Here is a 7,979-nt window from a genome sequence, read left to right as displayed (position 1 = left end):
ATAAAGATATTGCAGCACTGAGCACTGCAGTCATTTCTTTCCATCACCATGATACCTTCTGAGTTGTCCCAAGGTCACTGCCATCTGAAAAGAGAAGATTCTCTACCAAAAGTGAGAGTAGCATTAATATAAGTGTAAGAACATTAACAGAAGTGCTTACTGGGCAGCTTGATAAGCATAGTATATACATTTAGCAAGACAACAGTAGACGTTATACCCCTAGGGCTCATGACTACTCCTGTTTGAAGTTTTCAGTATCATGGATGTATTCCCTCTCATGGAGCGGGTTTCCAGTACAATTATAGGGCAGTTGGTTTCCCCCATAACAGACATGCCACTATTGCACCTGTAGGCTCATTTGTCCTGGCTGGCCAAATGTAAGGCTTGTAGTGTCCACTGTTGAATACCTTCACTGGTGATTTCTCTTTCTCCCATTGAACTGCATGCAGAATGGCTTCTTCCAGCTTTCTGTCAACTGGTCTATATGGAGATGATTATCAGCTAAGTTCCAGCAGGATTTCTATGTGGTCTTGCAGCCAAAGTAGGTGGAGTCTTCAACAATAGGGTCTTATCATCTATTCCTGGTGGGAGACCAAAGGCCTCAACAATGACCTATAATATTTTGGGGGCATCAGGGACCTCCCTGGCCAACAACTCACTAGAAGGTATGCCATCCCTGGCACTGAAAATTCTCTGGCAACGATCTATGGCTCCTGAGTGTTCCATTGTCCAAAAAAGTAGGATTTAATATGATTTATTTATATTCTCTTAAATATTGATTAGCCCTCCCTCCACCTTTACTTTACTCAATCTCTTCCCCTGACCTCATTTTGGGCCTTATCACCTCTGTTAATCTATTCTTCTACTTACAAATATACAAGACCATCCTATTTAGTATCCCCTCCCTTCATTTCTCTTTCCTTTATATCTCTTTTCTAGCTTTCTGGCCTCTGCTACTGAGTTTTTTTCTACTCACACAAAAGTCCAATCATCTATAGCTAGGATCCACATATGAGAGAGAATAAGAGACACTTGGCTTTCTGGGCCTGGTTTACCTCACTTAGTATAATCCTTTCCAAATCCATCCATTTACCTGCAAATTTCATAACTTCATTTTTCTTTACTGCTGAGTAAAACTCCATTGTATAAATGTGCCATATCTTCATTATCCACTCATCAGTTGAGGGACATCTAGGCTGGTTCCATTTCCCAGCTATTGTGAATTAAGTGGCAATAAGCATGGTTTATCACATACATCTAAGGAAATGAGATGAGTCCTTAGGATATATGCCTGGAAGTTCTATACCTAAGTCATATGGTAGATCAATTTTTACCTGTTTTAGGAACCTCCACACTGATTTCCACAATGGCTGGACCAGATTGCATTCCCACCAGCAATGTAGAAGGGTTCCTCTTTTTCCACATCCTCACCAGCATTTATGGTCATTTGTTTTCATGATGGTAGCCAATCTGATAGGACATGGAATCTCAACATAGTTTTAATCTGCATTTCCCTGGTGACTAGGGATGTGGAACAATTTTTTAGATGTTATACACCATCCATATTTCTTCTTTTGAGAACTTTATTTAGTCCCATAGCCCATATTTAATTGGATTATTTGATTTCTTATTATTTAATTTTTTGAGTTCTTTGTATATCTTAGATATTCATCCTATATCAGATGTATTGCTGGCAAAGATTTTTTTCCCATTCTGTAGGTTGTGTTTTTGCTTTATTCACGGTATCCTTTGCCATACAAAATATTTGTAATTTCATGAGGTCCCAGCAATTAATCTGTGGGTTTATTGCCTGAGCAATTGGGGTTATATTCAGAAAGTCTTTGCCAAAACCCATATGTTGAAGGGTTTCCACTACTTTTTCTCTAGCAATTTCAGTGTTTCAGGTTTGATGTTAAGGTCTTTAATCCATTTGGACTTAATTCTTGTGCATGGAGAGAGAATCTATTTTCATATTTTTACAGATAAATATACAGTTTTCCCAGTACAATTTGCTGAAGAGGCTTTCTTTACCGAGTGAGTATTTTTGGCTTTTTTATCGAATATCACATGGCTATAGGTACCTGGACTTGCATCTGGGTCCTCTATTCTGTCCCATTGATCTACATGTCTGCTTTTGTGCCAGTACCATGCTATTTTTGTTACCATGGCTCTGTAGTATAGGTTAAAATCAGGTATGGTGATACCACCAGCCTTATTTTTGTTGCTCAGTATTATTTTAGATATTCGAGGTCTTTTTGTGATTCCAAATGAATTTTTGGATTTTTTTTTATTTCCATGTAGAATGCCATTGGAATTTTGATGGGGATTGTATTAACTGTAGAGATTGCTTTTGGTAAGATTGCCATTTTCACAATATTGATTATTTTGATCCAGGAACAAGGATGTTTTTTCAATTTCCTAGAGTCTTCTGCAATTTCTCACTTGAGTGTTTTAAAGTTTTCATTGTAGAGATCCTTTACTTTCTTGGTTAGGTTTATTCCAAGGTTATTTATTTTCTTTGATGCAATTGTGAATGGGAGTGATTCTCTGATTTCATCCTCTGTGTGTTAGCATATTATTATTATTATTATTAGCATATGGGAATGCTACTGATTTCTGTGTATTTATTTTTTATCTTGCTACATGGCTGTAGATGTTTATCAGCTCTAACAGTTTGCTGGTAGAGACTTTAGGGTCCTTTATATATAGAATCATGTCATCTGAAAACACAGATAACTTTATCTCTTCCTTTCCAATTTGTACCCCGTTTATGTGTGTCTCTTGTGTTATTGCTATGGCTAAGACTTCCAGTACTATATTAAATAAAAGTGGGGGCAGTGGACACCCTTGTCTTGTTCCTGATTTTAGTGGATAAGCTTCCAGTTTTTCCCCATTTAGTAATATGTTGGCAGTAGGCTTATCATAAATAGCCTTTATTATATTGAGATATGTTCCTTCTATTCCCTGTCTCTGTAGGACTTTTATCATGAAGGGATGTTGGATTTTATCAAACGCTTTCTCTGCATCTAATGAGATGATCATATGATTTTTGTACTTCAGTCCATTTATATAATGTATTACATTTATTGATTTGCATATGTTGAACCATCCCTACATCTCTGGGATAAAGTCTACTTGGTCAGGGCGAATGATCTTTCTGATATATTCTCGTATTCTGTTTGCTAATATTTTGTTGAGAATTTTTGCATCTATGTTCATGAGGGAGATTAGTCTGTAATTATCTTTTTTTTGTTCTATCTTTGCCTGGCTTTGGTATCAGGATGATGCTGGCCTCATAGAAGGAGTTTGGTAGAATTCCTTCTTTTTCTATTTCCTGGAAAAGCTTAAGAAGCAATGGTGTTAGCTCTTCCTTAAAAGTCTGGTAAAATTCAGCAGTGAATCCCTCTGGGCCTGGACTTTTGTTAGTTGGGAGATATTTGATAATTTCTTGGATCTCCATACTTGTTATTGGTCTATTTAAGTGAGTAATCTCATCTTGATTTAATTTAGGTAGGTCATATAAATCAAAGTAATCATCCATTTATTTCAGATTTTCATACTTAGTGGAGTATATGTTTGTATAGTATGTACCTATGATTTTTTGAATTTCTCTGGTATCTGTTTTGATGTTGCCTTTTTCATCTCTAATTTTATTAATTTGTGTCTCTTCTCTCTTTGTTTTGGTCAGATTTGCTAAGTGTTTATCCATCTTGTTTATCATTTTAAAGAACCAACTTTTCGTTTCATTGATTCTTTGAATTTTTTTTGTATCTATTTAATAAATTTCTGCCCTAATCTTTATCATTTCTTTCCATCTACTGATTTTTGGTTTGCCGTGTTCTTCTGAAAGGCCCAAGAATTCAGAAGCTCAGAAATACTATCACGCTCCAAGGGGAACTTAAGCGGGCCCCCTGCATACCTCAAACTCCAGGCTTTACTCTGTTGGAAGCAAGTAAAGAATCCCTCTTCTCATTATATCAGAGCCTGCTCCTAATATAAAACTAGGTAAAAGGGGCATGAAATAGCCCTCAAGGATGGGAAATGAGTAATAAATTGAACCACTTATTTGGTTTCTGTAAATAGCCTGCACTATAAGCCTTACACTATAAGCCTTAATAGCCCACACTGTAAGCCTTAGTAGCTCGCACCATAAGCTGTAGCAGCCTGCCTCAGACCACCAAGGTCATAGAAGGCTGATACCATACTCTGCTACCCCCACCTAAGGAATTGCGCAAATTCTGACCTCCAAGGTCATAGGAGACTGGTACCACACTCTTCTACTCCCACCCAAGGACCTGCGCAAATGCTGACCACCAAGGTCATAAACTAATTGGCTTAGAAACTATGGGGTGGCACAAACTGACTGGCTAACACCTTGCAGGCTCCTGATATTAAAAAATGATTGGTCTAATGCACAGGCTTTGTTAGAAACCCTATAAAAACTGTCCTGTTCCTGCATTCGGGGCTCTGCAGTCCTCTACCCCTGTGCGGTGTACGACTGTGGGCCCCAGCGTGCTTGGAATAAAATCCTCTTGCAGTTTGCATCAAGACCACTTCTAGTGAGTGATTTGGGGTGTCGCCATATCCGGGCAGAGCTTGGGGACCCCCTCCTGGGATTCCTTCACTTCTTTTTCCAAGGCTTTAAGGTGAAGCATTACGTCATTTACTTTTAACCTTTCTAATTTCTTAATAGAGGTACTTAAAGCTATAAAATTACCACTTAGGACTGCCTTCATTGTGTCCCAGCGATTTTGGTATGTTGTATTTGCATTATCGTTTGACTATATCGTTTGACTATATATATATATTTTATTTCCTTCTTCATTTCTTCATTGACACATTCATCATTTAGTAGTGTATTGTTTAGTTTCCATGGTTTTGTGTATGCTCTATAGTTTTTCTTGCTATTGATTTGTAGTTTGATTCCATTGTGTTCAGATAGAATGCAAGGAATAACGTCCATTTTCCTATATTTGTTAAGATTGCTTTGTGTCCTAATATGTGGTCTGCTTTAGAGAATGTTCCATGTGCTGCTGAAAAGAATGTATATTCTGCTGCATTTGGATGAAATGTCCTGTATATATCTGTTATTTCCATTCCCTCTATGACCTCACTTAGTCCAGATACCTCTCTGTTTATTTTTTCTCAGGATGAGAGTGGGGTGTTGTTGAGTAATCTGCTGTAATCCTGATGGGCTTGCCTTTGTAGGTACAATTAGCCCTTCTGGTTCAGGCATATATACCAGATTTATTAGGTGGGTACTGACCTGGTGTAATCCCAGTTACCTTTTGGGATAATTTTGGCCTCAGTTATGCTGCACTCCTGCTTGGGTCCTTCTTTGGTACTCTGTGGGTTCAAGTAAACTGGCTGGGTCACTGGACTGCTGTTCTGGGATGGTTTCCAAGAAAGGATGCTAGTTCTGGATGGAGTTTCTCAGGGCTGTTAACAGCACAGCTGGAGGAGTAGAATCGAAAACCCAGAGACTTCATCACTGTCTACCGATGTCAGACTTGTAACTGCAGGTATTTGATGTTTTCCTGCTGAGAGAGTGAGCTAAGCTCTTTCAAGGAGGAGCTGCTTATAATATTCAAAAGCCAGTCCACAGCAGCCTATTGTTTCTTCAGTAGTGGGCAGAGAAAGATGAATATTTGTTGTCAGCTTCTTTTTCTCCATTTTCTTTTTTTATTCAGGGATGGTGTTACCCACTTTGAGAGTGGTTCTTTCCTCTTCACTTAAGCCTCTCTCTCTGGAAACACCCTCATAGACACACTGAGAAGTGTGTCTCCTAAGTGTTTACAAATCCAGTCATGTTGACAATGGAGAGTACTCATCATAGAGGAATGATATTGAAGAGGATTATTATAGGGTCAGGTGTAATTCTTGTAATTAACCACATTTGGTGGTTAGGTCAATCAGGTGATTTATCTTTTCTTTGCTTTTCTTCCTCATTTTACCTGTCTTTTCTGTTTTTTTTTTCTTTCCTTAAATTCTTTTCAGCCATTTTGGCCTACCTCTGTTCAAACTGAATTATATCACTCTTCTTTTCTGTAACCTTCTTCCCACTGTGTCAAGTTCCTTTCTGCATCAGAACAAGTTCATCAAGCAGGCCTTGTGCTATTATCTTCCAAAATCTTTCATTCAAGATGACATTTTGCTGGGACTTGGACCTTTACTTATGAAATAAATCTTTTAAGTGGTAGGTTGTTTGTCCCACATGGGTATTACATATATGTTTATTTCTTGGAATCTAGATGGTGGGGATTGATAGGAGTTCATGATGCTTACTTGACAAAGGTGCATAGTAACTCTGAATTTTGAGTGTCAATCAGTCTGCAATGGAAGAAAACCATTCTTTGTGGGGGTAAGGGAAGAACATAACAAGGCCATGGATTACTCCATACTCCTCCTGTTGCCTTTTCCTCCTGATGATTTTGGTGATAATGCCAAGTGCTTCAGGGTATCACCAATCCTTCTAGCAACTCACTGAATTTATGGTAGGTGTTGGGATCTTGAAATCATATCAAACTAGTGTTTTACTGTATCCAACTTTGCTGTTTTCAAAGGGACATTTGAAATTCAGTTGAATGCTCATTTTTAAAAAATTATTTATTAATTTGTTTGAGAGAAAGAAGCAGATACACACACATCTATATATGGAGAGAGAGAAAGAGAAAGAGAGAGAGAGAGAGAGAGAGAGAGAGAGAGAGAGAGAGAGAGAGAGAGAATGGGCACCTGAGGGCCTCTATCCACTGCAAATGAACTCCAGATGCATTTTCTACCTTGTGAATCTGGCTAATGTGGATACTACAGAATTGAACCTGGGTCCTTAGGCTTTTCAGGCAAGTACTTTACTGCTAAGCCATCTCACCATCCCTGATTTTTGACCTTGTGAAAATTACTACTGTTTCTAGTTGAGAAGAGACTTACTTAAAATTCATGGTGAGGGGTTGAGGAGACATGTCTTAGTTGATAAGCTGCTTGCTGTTCATACATGAGTACAGGAGTTTGGATTCCTAGTACCTAAACTAAGCCAGACACTGTAGCAGACATCTGTATTCCAAGAATGCCTATTGCAAGTTGGGAGGTATAGACAGAAGAATAATCTTGAAGTTCCTGGGGAAGCTAACTTGGTGAGTTCAGCAATGAACAACAAAATGAGAGATCCTGCCTTAAACATTGCTGAAGGTGAGAACCAATAGGTAAAATTTTCCTCTGACCTCTATATCTGCTCCATGACATGTTCCCTGCCAACATCCACCAATCAAATTAATGAATTGATCAATAACATTTAAAATTGTGAGTGAGACTTGTAGAGAGTACTATGTATCATTTAAACAAATCTGTAAGGTCATTACTACTCCTACTTTGAAGATGGAAAAGTTTATTTATCAAAGATTACAAAAACAGGATTTAGGAGAGGCAAAATCCTAGTGGTTTAATTGAGTTTAATGAATATTTACTGGATAGCTAATAGTTGGCTGACAATGTGATAAAATGAGAGAAAATGAAGAATTAAGCTTAGGAGAAGCTATGGAGGAGATGGACAAATAAAACTAATTATATATTCTGGTGAAATTCTAAGACAAATTTATGTTTTCAGATCTATCAGATTTAGATCTTAAATATTTTTGATTACCAAGTTTATGCTTTTGCTTTTTAACATTTATTACTGCTATTGTCCCCTTTCTTTCAAGGAATTTCACATGAAAAAATTTAAAAACACAATTTTGTTCTTGAATGTTTTGTATTACTGTTTGAAATATAAAAAATAGCCTATGTTCATAGGTCAAAAATACAAAGTGAAGATATACACCCCTTTTCAAAATATCCCCCATCCCTTTCCACTGTGTGAATCACTTGTCCATTTTGCCATTGTTCTCACTTCCTAATACTGGGAAAGAACCAATAAAAAATTAAATTAACTTAAATTAATTAGAAGGAAGCTGAGTAAGTTTCTCAGTGGATAATATACCTGCGGC

The sequence above is a fragment of the Jaculus jaculus genome, chromosome X (assembly GCF_020740685.1).
Source record: "Jaculus jaculus isolate mJacJac1 chromosome X, mJacJac1.mat.Y.cur, whole genome shotgun sequence".
NCBI lineage: Eukaryota > Metazoa > Chordata > Mammalia > Rodentia > Dipodidae > Jaculus > Jaculus jaculus.
The sequence above is the reverse complement of the archived record's forward strand: the minus strand, read 5'-3'. Positions refer to the sequence as shown.